Source organism: Notechis scutatus, chromosome 12, assembly GCF_049901735.1.
Source record: "Notechis scutatus isolate UNSWTSFEM ecotype Mainland chromosome 12, rNotScu1.2, whole genome shotgun sequence".
Taxonomy (NCBI): Eukaryota; Metazoa; Chordata; class Lepidosauria; order Squamata; family Elapidae; genus Notechis; species Notechis scutatus.
Window position 1 is genome coordinate 4,116,333 of NC_142020.1, and position 16,112 is coordinate 4,132,444.

The following is a 16,112-nucleotide window of genomic DNA, read 5'->3' on the forward strand; positions in this document are numbered from 1 at the left end:
AGTGTGCTGACCTGTAAGATTTGCTTATGGATGGAACAAGCAGCCATTCTGGTGGTGGTGGGGGGGGAAATACGTTGTTAAAAGAAAACCCAAAACCATAATCAGAGCAATGTGTGAACACAATCACTGATTCAAAATTGCAAGCTTTGTTTCTTTGTCCAAAGCTTCTGCTCAAAACTATTTTTGATTGAACTCAGTGGGTTTTCTCTTCCTTTGCCTCCGGCCAACCTCCTTTCTACAACGGATGATAAAAGTCCGATTCTGGCTTGGAGCAATTCTGTGGCCGCAGAGTTATGAAACAAGACCAAGTCTTCTGCTGGGTCTATTAAACAAAGCGGAATGTATGTTTTTGATCACAGCAGATGACATGAGTGTAAGCTTTGGAACTGGATTTAATTAAAAAATATCCCTCTCAAACCGACAGCAATTAAAAGCAGTAGAGGGAAGAACATACCAGGCCCTTCATCTTCACACAAAGCAAAGCAGTGACAATAATTCCCCAACAGCATTAACCAGATGATTCCAGGCTGGGGAATTGAGTGTGTTTTCCATGTGTGTATGCTTGTGTCATTATGTAAAAGTTTCCATGTCAGGGAATGGCCTGCAGGCAATTCAATAAAATCCCTCTTCTTGGTCCTTAAATTCTTAGGACAAATGACACCTTAATGTTTGCTAATGGCTTTACCCAATTTGAGATGGCTTCCATCCCTTTTATTCTTTTACAGATATTCTGGTAAATTGACCAGAGTTGAATTTGGCTTCTTACAAAAGGATTCCTATGGTCGGTCAACACATTTTGGCCTACAACAGGACAAGCAGTGGTAAGGTGAGATTATCTCTCTCTCTCTCTCTTTTTTTGATAGCACAACTTGTTTTACTTCCCTGAAGTAACAAGGAACATTTGAAATTTGTCATTCTTTTGCTCTCAGCTCTTCGTGGAGGTTCTTTGCTACTCCTGGGAGATTTGGTGGCTTAGTCTTAGTCTTCGGCAAGGCAGCCAGTGTGTTTTGGAGATGGGGCTAGTTACATGGGGAATATTGCAAACAGATGGGATAGGATAGGATAGGATAGGATAGGACAGGATAGGATAGGATAGGATAGAAGAATGAAAAGAAGAGAAGAATGAAAAGAATAGAATAGAAGAATGAAAAGAATAGAATAGAAGAATGAAAAGAATAGAATAGGATAGAAATAGAGTAGAAAATAAAAAATAGAATAGAATAGAATAGAATAGAATAGAATAGAATAGAATAGAATAGAATAGAATAGAATAGAATAGAATAGAATAGAGGAAGGGAAGGGAAGGGAAGCCGAGTGTGATTAGACATACAAGAAATTTGTCTCTGGTCCATAAGCTCTCAGTGTACATACAAACAACAAAATAATATACCGTAATCATAAGATACCAATAGGGATGATGATGATGATGATGATGATGATGATCAACATCATCATCATCATGCCCTACTACATGGGTAAACATCCTTAGACCTAAGACAGTGGGAATGAGGAGTTCAGCAGAGTGATAGCACAAGGGGGGAAATATGGCACTCTCACAAAACGGTTGTCATAGGAAAAGGCTTACACATAGTCACAAATGTCTGCCATAGGAGATGCAGCCAGACATAGTTGTATCCATGTGCAGTGGTGTTTGGATGGGAGTCAAGATGGTGACCACGACTAGGCAACCAAGGTTGCTACCTCGACTTTTTGACCCTTGGTTCCTTCTAGAAGGCAAATAGTTAAAACCAATCCCACCATCTCTGTTACTCTTCTCCCAAACTCTCTCTAGTAGCCAGGTTTACATTTGCCTTTTTAAGTGGCCAGATAGATCCATTAAATCAAACTATTGGTCTGCAGCCAATCATCTGTTTTGGGTTGGAAGAACACCAGGGAGGCATATGGGAGGCCTGTGACATCATCCCTGTAAAGACAATGCCGCGGATCGGAATTTTTCTGTATGCTGGGTTTCAATTTAGCCTTAACCCAGCTTCCCCATTTTACTAAAAAAAAAAAAAAAAAAAAAGGTCAGCACCATTAATAAAATCATTTTTAAAAAATTATGTGAGTGAACCCATGTCCTGATAATACTGAAGTTGTGGTAGTCACTGTCTTCTGGGATATTTTGGAATATTAAAGGCTGTGAAGGTGACGGGAAGCATGTACAGCATCTGTTCTGTACAGGATACCCAAAAACTGAACTGGAAATAAATACAGGCTCTCTCTGTCTCTTCACATTTGCACTTCTTTTTCACAGTGGCAACATGTAGGCCCTTAGTTCAGGTGGCTTCCAGGTATAAAGAAGCACCTACAACCATTTATGATGAGGGAGCTGGAGGCTAAAACATATAAAGAACAGTTGCTGGATTTGGGTATGTCTAGTTTAATGAAAAGAAGGACTAGGGGAGACATGATAGCAGTCTTCCAATATCTCAGGGGCTGCCCCAAAGAAGAGGGAGTCAAGCTATTCTCCAAAGCACCTGAGCGCAGGACAAGAAGCAACGGGTGGAAACTAATGAAGGAGAGAATCAATCTAAGAGAAATTTCCTGACAGAACAATTAATCAGTGGAACAGTTTGCCTCCAGAAGTGGTGAATGCTCCAACACTGGAATTTTATAAGAAGAGATTGGATAACCATTTGTCTGAAGTGGTGTAGGGTTTCCTGCCTAGGCAGAGGGTTGGGCTAGATGACCTCCAAGATCCCTTCCAACTCTGTTCTTCTAGCCTATTCTATTTCTTCCAAAGCCAGACCTCTTTATTCCCGGGCCATTCCCAAGAGCACTAAGAAGGCTACCCATCAAAGGAACATGTCCTTTCCGAACCCCGGTGCCACATCTCCTCTCTCAGAATTTGAGGAATGGTCCAAAGATGGAAACAGGGCATTTGGAAGGAGGGCTCTCTGCCATTTTGAAGCCATGTTTGCTGGTTCTGGTGTTGATTCAAACCTGTCTGGCAGTTTCTCTATATTTTTCCTCTCCTGGGAAAGAGGCCTTAGCTTTACTAACTAAGTGTCCAGAGAGGGATACAATCAAGATCCAGTGAGGTACTAATACCACTCTATAAAGCCTTAGCAAGACCACATCTAAGTACTGCATCCAGTTTTGGTCACCACACTATAAAAAAGATGCTGAGACTCTAGAAAGAGTACAGAGAAAAGCAACCAGGATGATGAGGGGACTGGAGGCTAAAACATACGATGAACGGTTGCAGGAACTGGGCTAGTATAAGGAAGAGAAGGGACAGGGGAGACAAGATAGCAGTCTCTGAGGGGCTGCCCCAGAGAGGAAGAGGTCAAGCTATTTTCCAAAGCACCCGAAGGCCAGACAAGGAACAATGGATGGAAACTGAACAAGGAGAGATGCAACCTGGAAATAAGGAGGAATTTTCTGACAGTGAGAACAATCAACCTATGGATCAGAAGTTGCTCTTGGAAGTTGTGGGAGCTTCATCCCTGGAAGCTTTCAAGAAGAGACTGGACTGCCATCTGGGTCTTCTCCTGCTTGGGCGGGGGTTTGGACTAGATGACCTACAAGGTCCCTTCCAACTCTGTTAATTTGTATCTGTAGGACCCCACCTGCATGAACATAAGACAAGAGGATGAAGGATGCAGTTTCTGAAATTCTATCCTTTGCTCCTAAACGTTGCATGAAAATACATTACAAGCATTATGTAATACTTATTGTAAATACGAATAAGCCTTGCTTCCCTGATTGGGCCCCTGCTATGCATGGCTTGACAAATGTATTGGGCAAACCAAGAAAATGACTCGTCGGCAATGAAACATGTTGTGTGAACTTGGCTTCGGTGTGTGGGGAATCTGGGTCAAATGAAAAAAAGGCATAGACAAAAAAAATCCCAAATTAGCATATTGTCAAATTTAGCCTTGATTGAAGATTTAACTTGAGGCTGCCCTGATTCTAGTTATCTTCCATCAATGATCTCAGTCCCAGGAAGTTTAGATATGACTCTGAAGGGATTTTTCTACTTCAACTGGATTGTTTCATTTCTTTCAGAATATAAATTTGTTTGTTAATGCACTGAGAAAGTATAGAGTTGGAAAGCGGGGGGAGAAAGTAAATGCTTCAGCTTAAAAAATAATTTCCACCAAATCTCCAGAGAGTTGGGGGAAAAAACCCTCAGCAGAAACATTAGAATGGCTGCATTTCCTGGTAATTTATCCATTTATCTTTACAGTAGCTATCAAGGAGCGTTTTAAAACCCCGAGATATCATGAATCAGACAAGAAGACTTGGGGCTCTGCCCAAAATACTCTTTTTATTTCCTAAGGAGAGTGAAGTAGCCAATTGTGGTTTACTCTTATCAAGCCTCTGTTTGGCTATTTTCTTGACTCTTACCATTTTGGGGCTTGTAAGGAGCATAATAAAACACATTGAGGGAGGAGGATGAAAATAACTCCACTACAGACGTGACAGAAAATATTGGTATCCCTTAACTTTTCTTCAAAGAATCCCAATTTGCTGTGAACTAAGTTGGGAACACAACTCAAATGGCACCTAACCTTCTTGGTTCTACAGTGCATAGGGCAGGCACTGTGTTTGTGATGCATGGTTTAACATATTTTAGTAAATAATAAAATAATATTTTAATTTCACAGAATAACAGAGCTGGAAGGGACCTTGGAGGTCTTCTAGTCCAGCCCACTGCTTCACCGGGAGACCCTATACCATTTCAGACGAATGGTCTCTTTTTGAAGGCCTCCAGTGATGGAGCACCCACCTCTTCTGAAGGCAAGCCGTTCCACTGATTAATTGTTCTCACCGTTAGGAAATTTCTCTTAGTTTCTCTTCTTGATTAGTTTCCTACCCATTGCTTCTTGTCCTGCCTTTGGAAAATAGTTTGACCCACTCGTCTTTATAGCAGCTCCTCAAATATTGGAACAATGCTATCATGTCAATTATGTATATAATTAATTATGTTAAGATTTTATTGATTTTCTGTTGTTTACATTTTATTAGTGCTTAATAAACATTGCATTGTCTGGGTTATTTAATTCGCTTAACAATACAAGTTACATTCCTTTTTTTTAAATATTTTTTTTAATTATTTTATATCATCCATTTCCTTTCTATGTTGAGCAGCATGCTCTCTAGGTGTCCAAGGTGTTAACATACAAACATAATCATCGTCATTATATTTCCAACCACTGGTAAAGTCCATGCTTGATAATATTCTGTGTCTTCTTTCTGTTTAATCTTCAGTGTAAGTCTGTCCATTTCTGCACAATCTAGTATCTTCCTAATTATCATTTTATCTCACTGTCAACTCATAAAATAGTTCTATGGTCTTTTTAGAGTTGCCAACAGAAAGGGAAGGGGCAAAGGGGTTTTAAAAGAGCAATGTGGCAGTTTGGAAATCAAAAGTGCATTCCATAAATAGTTTTTCAAAGATAGTAACTAGGTGACTGAAGTTTCTGCCACGCAAAATTCTAACTGGAGAACATGACTGATGACTCTGGGCTATGGATGTGTCCCATTGGACAATATGAATTATGATACACCGAGGGTGTGGGGGGGGGGGGAAACCAGGGTCAAAGGTGACAGTGAATGATGTGTCTCAGAGTCGGCTACACCCAGGCATGCCGGACATGTTAATGCCCAATAAATCCTTTTGAAGTTTTCGAAGTTTGGCTCGAGACTCATGATTTAAATGTGGGGTAACTGCCGGAATCCTGACACTCGCGGTGTTTCTTCATTTTCCCAATATTGTGCAAATATACTTGGACCCCACTTGAAAAAAGCATCCATGAACAAGACCTAAAACAAGATGGATTGGCAATGTCAGCAAGAATGGCAGGCCCAATTGGCAAAAGGAACCTCCGGAACATATTAGTTGGAAACATGCAGAAGAGGCAGTGGCTAGACAATGGCTAGGATGATCATGGTGGTTATATGTATATGTATGTTATATATGTATATGTACGTGCATATGCATATGTATGTGTTTGTGTGTGTATATAATTAATTGAATTGATATAATTAATATTGGAGAGGTAACAATACTGTACTTTTGGCTGTGCCTGTATGACCACACATTTGCAACACATTTGTCCTATGAGTCAGAGGTCAACACCTCTTCAAACATCATTGTTGTGGTTTGCCAGCAGCCTGTGCAGACAGCAGCAGAATCAGACAGTGAGGAAAAAAGTGGACCAGTCCGGGAATCTAGGGAAGACTCAGACGAGGGTCCTGTATTCGATGCAGAGATGGGGCCAGGACCATCTGGGAGTTGTGTGCTGACTGCAGAGCCTCCGGAGTCTGGCAGCAGCGAGGCAGAAGAACAAGGGGAGCCTGTTCCCAGTCCGTGTGTGTGCACAGAGCTGCTAGAAGGCAAGAGCAGCTGAGACAAAAGGGGCGACTCAGGAGTAAGGCTTGGAGGTGATTGCCCCTCCCATAAGGTATAAAGGAAATGCAAAGGTAGAGAAAACTTTGCAGGAAGCAAAGTCGTTCGCTCTGTTTGGATTAATCCTTGAAGTTCTGTGTGGACTTTGTACTTTGGTTGGTTTTTTAAGAGCTAATTTGGCTCTTTAGTTGTTGGCAGCCATTCAAAGGAGAGAAAGGTGGGTGCTTATCTCGAGGGACTGTTTGGGATTCATTACCGGCTGGGAATGAACATAATTCCCAGCACTGAAATAAAAAACAAGAGTTGTTTGGACTAAGCTTGTGCTTAATTATGGTCTCAGGAAGCCTTGGTCAGAACAATCATCTCATTTTGCTCTGCTTTGTCAAAATAGGATCGGCAGACTCTGGATGAGACCGCAGATCAGAGTTTCTGTCACATATTTTGAGGGTGGCTTGAGGGTGGGTTTCCAAGAACGAGCATGAGAACTAGCAGCCTTTTCAGCTAGTTTATTCCCAGGAGTTCTTGCACTTATCACCTCCTCTTCTGTTATCTATACCAGAGGCTCCCAACCTTTTGGGCACCAGGGACTGGTTTCGTGGAGAGAAATTTTTCTGTGAACCGGAGGGCATGTGGTTTTACATGCTGCCTGTATCCCACAGATTTGTGTGGCCCTGTTTCTGGTATGCTGCAGCCTGGTACTGGTCCATGGCCCGGGGCCTTGGGCACCCCTGATCTATAACCTTGGAAAGTTGGATGATATTGTCTCCATGTAAATGCAGAACTAAGATTTATCCACTTTGCCTTCTGGTTGCTGAGCACAAATTGATATCTTTGGTTTCTGCATCCATTACTGCATCAACCCACATAATGGGCAGGAGGAGTAACCTTGAGGAAGAAACACAACCAAGACAATGGTCAGATAAAAGACATTTGAGGCTAGCCACATCCTGGCATTAGAGAGCGGAGAATCAGTACATCCTTCCTTCGGAGAGGCTACCAGAAGAACTTTTTTCCCCCTTGGCACTCAGGCAAATACATTACTGCAGCTTCTCGGTTCTCAAAACCTCACCATCTTGTTTCTTCTTGAAACACCTACTACTTTTTGGCCTAGATCAGGAAGTTGTTCCCCAAACAGCCCCTTTGTGGGATTTCCCAGGCCCCTCGCTCAGAGTCCACGGAGGGTCTTCAAATCATCAAGTTGTGTTTACAGAGGGATACAATCAAGATCAAGGGAGGTACTAATACCACTCTATAAAGACTTAGTAAGACTTAGTAAGACTTAGTAAGAGTACTGCATCCAGTTTTGGTCATCACACTATTAAAAAATGTTGAGACTCTAGAAAAAGTGCAGAGAAGAGCAACCAGGATGATTAGGGGACTGGAGGCTAAAACATACGATGAACGGTTGCAGGAACTGGGCCTGGCTAGTCTAGCGAAGAGAAGGACCAGGGGAGGCAGGATAGCAGCCTTCCAATATTTGAGGGGCTGCCACAGAGAGAGGAGGGGGTCAAGCTATTCTCCAAAGCACCTCAAGTCCAGACAAGGAATAATGGATGAAAAATGAACAAGGAGAGATTCAACCTGGAAATAAGGATAACTTTTCTGACAGTGAGAACAATCAACCAATGGAAGAGAAGTCCTTCAGAAATTCTGGGAGCTTCACCCCTGGAGGCTTTCATGAAGAGATTGGACTCCCATCTGTCAGAAATGATGTAGGGTCTCCAGCTTGGGCAGGGGGTTGGACTAGATGACCTACAAGGTCCCTTCCAACTCTGATTATCTGTTATCTGTTATCAGTGATCATCCCGTAGCCCTGAGCTCCTGCAAGAAAGATTGGCGTTGTGATATGATAATCCAGATGTTTGCCAGGAAATCTTAAAGTGTGCTATGCAAATCTTCCACCCTATCCCCAAGGAATCCTCTGACCACCATTTGGTCCCATCCATCTGTTTTATCAAAAATGAGAGGGATCTTGAAGTCCCCTGGACAATCATTTAAATGTGACTCGGCAGTGTGCGTCAGCAAGCAAAAAGCCAATGCAATTCTAGGCTGCATTAATCGAGGGATAGAATCAAGATCGCATGAAGTGTTGAGACCACTTTATAATGCCTTGGAAAAGTCACACTTGGAATATTGCATCTTGTTTTGGTTGCCATGATACAAAAAAAGATGTTGAGACTCTGGAAAGAGTGCAGAGTTGAGAGTGGAAAGCGTACAGAAAAGAACAACAATAATTATAATAACCCATATCAATAAGGAAACTTCAATCCAAAAAGAGATCACTCTGGCGGAAAAACAAATCTGGTCACGTTGCTAATTTCAAAAACCGATACAAAAATTTATGCCACCAGATAAAGACCGAATGCACCAATTACCACATTAAACAAGAGGAAAACCTTCTAAGCACCAATTCCACCCGTGCTTTTTACAATTTTGTAAACAACAAACTAAAAGACTCAAGGTCCATCCCTCCCTTGATAGGACCTGATGGTAAAGACTGCAGCGACGACACCATTAAAGCCAACATCTTTAACACATTCTTCGGCTCAGTGTTTGTAAACAGTAATGGATCATGCCCAATGTTTCCTAGCCGTACCACAAACAACAATAATGATCTAATACATATCGATTTTACAGTAGACAACGTTGAAAAAGCACTACGCAACCTAAAACCATCTCTATCTATTGGACCGGATGGAATATGTGCCTACTTCTTAAGAAAACTATCCGCTGCCATAGCCAAACCTCTAAGCATAATCTTTGAAAAATCTTTCAGAACCAGCTCCTTGCCCAACCTATGGTTACAAGCCACAGTCATTCCCATCTTCAAAAGGGAGACCCAAGCCTAGTTGAAAATTACAGACCAATCTCCTTATGCTCGTCACCTGTAAAGTCATGGAATCAATTATTAACCAATCCATCATCCTCCATTTAGAGACAAACAACCTACTCTCCAATAAACAATTTGGTTTCAGAAAAAAACTATCCTGTAATCTGCAACTCTTACACTGCAAAAACATATGGACGACACAACTCGACCAGGGCAAAGCAATAGACGCAATCTACATAGACTTCTGCAAAGCCTTTGATTCAGTGGTACACGACAAACTACTCCTAAAAATAAAATCTTATGGTATCTCTGGACAACTGAATAACTGGATAGAAGCATTCCTGTCAAACAGACAACAAATGGTCAAAATTGGGAACGCCCTATCAAATCCAGTACCTGTCAATAGTGGTGTTCCCCAAGGCAGTGTTCTAGGACCAACTCTCTTCATAATCTACATAAACGACCTTTGTGATCATATCAAGAGCAATTGCGTTCTCTTCGCTGATGATGTAAAGCTGTTCAATACCACAGACAATATAACTACCCTTCAAAAAGATCTAGACTATGTATCTGAATGGTCTAACATATGGCAACTCCAAATCTCAACAAATAAATGCTCTGTCTTACATATTGGTAAAAAAATCAGAAAATAAAATACAAGCTGAATAGTCAAGATCTTGTTGATGACCCAAGCTCTGTAAAGGACCTGGGAATACTCACCTCTAATGATCTAAGTGCTAGAGCTCACTGCAACTACATAGCCAAAAAGGCATTAAGAGTTGTTAACCTAATCCTACGTTGCTTTTTCTCTGGTAATATCTCACTAATAACCAGAGCATACAAAACATTTGCTAGACCAATACTCGAATACAGTTCATCAGTCTGGAATCCTTATCACGTATGTGATATTAACACAATTGAGAAAGTCCAGAAGTATTTCACAAGAAGAGTTCTCCACTCTTCTACCCGTTGTAGAATACCTTACGCCACCAGACTCGAAATTCTAAAACTAGAAAACCTCGAATTACGCCGTCTTCGGTCCGACTTAAGCATGGTATATAAAATCATACATTGCAATGTCCTACCTGTCAATGAATACTTCAGCTTTAACCATAACAACACAAGAGCACACAACAGATACAAACTCAAAGTAAACCGCACCAAACTTGATTGCAGGAAATACGACTTCAGCAATAGAGTGGTCAATGTCTGGAATACTCTACCCGACTCTGTAGTCTCTTCCCCAAACCCCAAAAACTTTAACCTTAGACTGTCTACTATTGACCTCACCCCTTTCCTAAGAGGTCTGTGGGGCGTGCATAAGCGCACCAACGTGCCTACCGTCCCTGTCCTATTGTTTCTCTTATTCTTTTATTTTTCTTATATGTACCCATTTCATATATTTACAACTATGTATACACTTGTACTTATTATCTTGTAAACAATTGACAAATCAAATAAATAAATAAATAAATAAAAATAAATTAGAGGGTTGGAGGCTAAAACATATGAAGAACGGTTGCAGGAATGGGGTATGTCTAATCTTGTGAAAAGAAGGTCTGGGGTTGACATGATAAGCAGTTTTGCAATGTTAGCACAAAGAAGAAGGGGTCAGCCAATTCTCCAAAGCATCAGAAAGCAAGACAAGAAATAATGGATGGAAATTCTCCTTGTTTGCATCCAGTTAGAGAGACTGACCGGGAAAGTGCAGGAAGTAAAACTGAACTGGTAACCACCTACTAGAATTTTATTTTTTTTATTTTTATTTTATTTATCTATCAAAAGCTTACAATACAACAGAAACAAGAATAAACACAAGTTTAAATACAAGAAATAGGAACTAATAATTGGGGACAATAGGACAGGGACGGTAGGCACGATGGTGCGCTTATGCACGTCCCCTTGCAGACCTCTTAGGAATGGGGTGAGGTCAAAAGAGGTTAGTTTGGGGGTAAAGGAGTCGGGGTTTGAGCAGGTGACAACACAATCAGGTAGTGAGTTCCAGGCATTGACCCCTCTGTTGCTGAAGTCATACTTCCTGAAATCGAGCTTGGAGTGGTTTACATTGAGTTTATATCTGTTGTGTGCTCTTGTGTTGTAGTGGTTAAAGCTGAAATATTCATTAACTGGTAAGACATTGTAACATATGATTTTATGTACTATGCTTCAGTCCAATCTTAGCCGGCGAAGTTCAAGGTTGTCTAAGCCTAGAATCTCAAGTCTGGTGTAGGGTATTCTGTTGCGAACAGAGGAATGAAGTACTCTTCTGGTAAAATACTTCTGGACTCGCTCAATTGTATTTATGTCTGATATACAGTGCGGATTCCAGACAGCATTCAAGTATTGGTCTAGCAAAGGTTTTGAATGCCCTAGTTTGCAAATCAGTATTACCAGAGGAGAAGCTTCATCAAATTAAATTTACAACTCTTAAAGCCTTTTTGGCAATTCTGTTGCAGTGAGTTTTGGCGCTGAGGTCATTGGATATGAGAACTCCAAGGTCCTTGACAGAGTGAGGGTCATGAACAAGGTCACATCCACCTAGATTGTATTTGGTATATAGATTTATTTATTTTTACCAATGTGTAGGACAGAACATTTGTTGGCCGAGATTTGGAGTTGCCAACTGTTAGACCATTCAGACACATAATCAAGGTCTTTTTGAAGGACGGTAGCATTGACAGGTTTTTTTTTTTCAAACTACAACATTTTTCTTCAACACTACAGCAACAATTTTCCAACACTACAGAAATGAGGTACATTTCAGTCATGGGTTTCCTCCCACCAGGTTTCTGTAATGGTAACTATGTCATACCTGCCCTTGTGTACTATTGCTTCTAGTTCACCCTGTTTGTTTCCCAAGCTTTGAGTATTTGTATATAAGCATTTAAGATTTTTATGCCTGTCCATGGGTATATTTCCTGTGCCTCCTGCTTGTTGTTTGTGGTTTTTTTTTTAACTCACTATCCACTTCCTTGTTTGATTTGGTTTTTTGGAATTTATGATTGGTTTTGTGCTCTAGAGATTCTAAAGGCCTTCTATCCAACCCCTTGCTCAACCAAGAGTACCTATATCCAGGAGTGGGATTCAAATTTTTTAACAACCAGTTCTGTGGGCATGGCTTAGTTGGGGGGCGTGGCTTGGTGGTCATGTTATTGGCTGAGTGTGGCCAACTCAATATCACTCACTTCGAGGCACGCATCTTCTCGCCTGGCCTCTCGTGACCGTGGGGATGCTGCAACAGTCGTAAGTGTGAAAAACGGTCATAAGTCACTTTTTTCAGTGCCATTGTAACTTTGAATGGTCACTCCACACAAGCAAAGTACCAGCTAAGGAGGGGGGAAAAACTCCAGAGAAGTTCCAGAGATGGGAAGTCTATTCCTGCCAAGAATGTAATAAGGGTTAACGGAGAGGCAGTTTCTATAAGCAACACCAGAATGTTTCCTTCCTGCCTTCCTTACAGGATTAACACAGTAATTTCCTCTAACAACCGGTTATCTGAACTGCTTAGAATGTTAACAACCGGTTCTAGCGAAGAGGTGCGAACAGGTAGAATCCCACCCCTGCCTATATCCGTGATGGTGAACCTACTGTACGGCACATGTGCCAGATATGGCACCCGGAGCCCTCTCTGTGGGCACGTGAGCCATCACTCCAGCTCAGCTCCACTGCACATGCACCTACGTGCCTCCCACCAGCCAACTGGTCTTCAGGTCTCTGCTGTGCATGTGCAGGGGCGGGGTGCATGCACAGGGATGGGGCGCATGCATGGGGGTGCATACACAAGGTGCATGCACAGAGGGGGACACATGTGCACGCATAGGAGGCAGGACACATGCCCAGGGGACGCACGCATATTGCGTTTTGGGAATGCATGCATGGACTTTGGGCACTGGGTGCCAAAAAGGTTAGCCATCACTGCCCTCTATCATTCCAGACAAGTGACTGTCCAATCTCTTTTGGAAAGCCTCCAATAATGGAGCATCCACAATTTATGAAGGGAAGCCGTTCCATTGGTTGATTGCTCTTCTTCAGTGGTGGTTTCCACCGGTTCGGCCCGGTTCTGGAGAGCCGGTAGGAGTGATGAGCAGCGGAGACCAAACCTGTTCTCTCCACTGCTCTGCTGGCTCTGCTGTTGGGCCCACCCGCCTGCCCGGGCTCCCTTACTCACCTTTATCCGCTGAATTTGAAGCACAGCTGCATTGCGCGGCACAGAATAGCGCTGCGCGGCAGCTGCTGAAGCGACCGGGATCGTGCAGGCTTGCAGGAGGTGAGTTAGAACGTCTCTGCGCCCGCGCGAAATGCACATTTGGTGCATGTGTTCACGCAAAGAGTGCACACACGCAAAGTGCGCCCACCGAACTGGTGGCAAAAACATTTGAACCTCACCACTGCTCTTATTGTTAGGAAATTCCTCCTTAGTTCTAGGTTGCTTCTCTCCCTTGTTTCTTGAGGCTATCCCTCTGTTTATGCAGTTTAGGATTGCATCACCTTCTCGGATTCCCTGGTAAACTCAAGCTTGGGAAAGGCAATGTATTTATTTATTTATTAGAATATTTGAATACCATAAAAGTATAACCAGTTAAGGGAAAGATGAGAGAGGGAACGGAAATTGCCCTTCTTTCTATCAAGTATTTCCCACCTTATTCTTTTCTTCTAGCAATAAAAAGTCCATACAAGGTTTCCTGGTTTTCAAAAAGTCCTTGCTCATTTTGAGAACCCCCAAATCCCACTCTTGGATGGCCCACCCCGCCCTCACCCCGCCACTCCCAGGAGTCTCCAAAAGGGCCCGTTTTGGATGCAGGTAAGTGCAGGGCACACGTGGAAGCTCAGGGAGGGTGAAAAATAGGCCACCCAGAAGTTCAGGAAGGCTGGAAACGGGCCCATTTCTGGCTTCCAGAGACGCTCCAGAGCACAGGGAGGCCATTTTCACCATCCTGGAGTCTCGTGGAAAGCCCTTGGGAGCCCGGGGAGGGGAAAAAACCCCACCCACCGGGGTGTAGGAGACCAAATATGTCATGCCCACCGTGGCCACGTCCACCCAGCAACCGGGCAGAGAGCCCTTTGCTAAAATGGTCGAAGCCCACCCCTCGTCTTGAATCCTGTCTTCAAGCTAATGGCAGGGTTGGAATGCCATCATTTTCTTTCCTTATATAACTTGAACAGATGTTTTTGGAACCTGCCAGGTGTGTGTGTGTGTGTGTGTGTGTGTGTGTGTGTGTGTGTGTGTAAAACTGTCAGAACCAGAGCTGCCACTTAGGCTTCATAAGCCCGGGGTCTTGCTTCCCTCCCCCCCCCCACGGTTCCTCTGTCTTTTTTTTCCTAGGAATTAATGAACGGGATGATTTCCCATTAAGTAAGCCAAAGCCCCTTTCAAAGGCAAATCAATATAAAGTGCTGAGTTGTTGGGGAAATATGGGGAAACCAGGCGGTTTGAATCAAGAAGTTGGCAAAAGCCCTAATGACTTGTAACTAACTCATCATTCCTTTTGGAATTGAACAAACAGCCCAGATCTTCTGGTTGCTCGTTCTCTGCAGAAAGACCAGATTCTTACGGGCAAATTAAACTCAGTTCAAACCCGTTCAGCACCTCTTGATAGGGGCACCAGGGGCATCTCCAAAAGCAAGTTGGCAGGTGCAATTCAGGGTCTGAAGCCTGCCCCTATCTTGTCCCTGTACTCCTGAGGAGCCCTGGTCCTTGGATCAGACAGGGAGCAACAAGGGATAGCCTGGAAGTCCTGCAACGCTGCTACCTGTGACCAAAGGTGTTTGGAGATGCCAGGAGGGCAGACCAAGCATCCCATCACCGTCTGCAACTCTTCTTGGGATCCCATGACAGGTGGTCAGAAAAGGCACAACAGCTTCACTGTATTGTTACAAGGTGCTCCCGCTGTCAGTCTTGGAAGCCCTATTTCACTTGAAAGCTTCAAGGCTGCCGCATTCGGTGCCTGGGAATTTGGGAGGGGGGACTGAGTAGAGAGGTAGAAGATTAGACTCAACAACATTCTTTCTCACAGAGTCAAGGACATGTTGCCCTGCACCTGGAGAGGAGTGTCTGGAGGAATGGCTCCAGTTGGGATGACATTTGATTGGGCCATGTGATGGACCGATGGGTGTGCAGGGGATGGATCTTTGAATTTCTCTTTTGGGGGAAGGGACAACCCAGATTCAGATTCGAATTTTCCCAGATGTGCCAATACGACTTCTCTAATAAATTCTAACTTGGATGAACTTTGTTTCGGAATGCTGAATGAGTATGGGGAGTTTCATTGGAATGCTGACACCCTCACTCATTCATTCTTCTCCAGCATTGCAATCTCCAGTGACAACTGGCCAATGAGATAATGATGGTGATATTTGCTACTGATCCTGAATGTCCTCGTGTTTCATTTTAGTGGCCAATTCCTAACCTTAACTCTGTAAGAGAAGATGCCATGCTCCCATAGGAGGCTGAATCTGCAGAGGAAGTTGAGCCCGAACTGGAGCCTATGGAGATTGAGGGGGAGGCTTTGTTGGCTTCGGAGGAATATGGGGAGGAGCAGGCCGAGACAGGCCAGGGCCTTTCAGGATTGGGATGGCTTGTAGGCAGGGAGGAAGGGGGGCAGGATGACCAAGAGAGGCTAAGCAGGAAACATGAGAGACAGAGCTCAGGCGATGAGTAAGGACTGCCCCCTCCTGATCTTCGAGCACGGAGAGTGGAGAGAAGGCAGGAACAGCACAGGCTGACCGGACAACTTAGGAGGAGAGCACCCCGCCCCTCTCCACAAGGCACACCTGGAGACTGAGACTTAAGGAGACTCTGTGGAGAGGGTCATTTGTCAAGAACAAATGCTGAATTCATTGAGGGTTATGTGCCATTGCATTGTTGGATGTTTCCTGGACTTCTTGCTTTATTTCTTCTTGGACTAATTGACTTATCCCTGC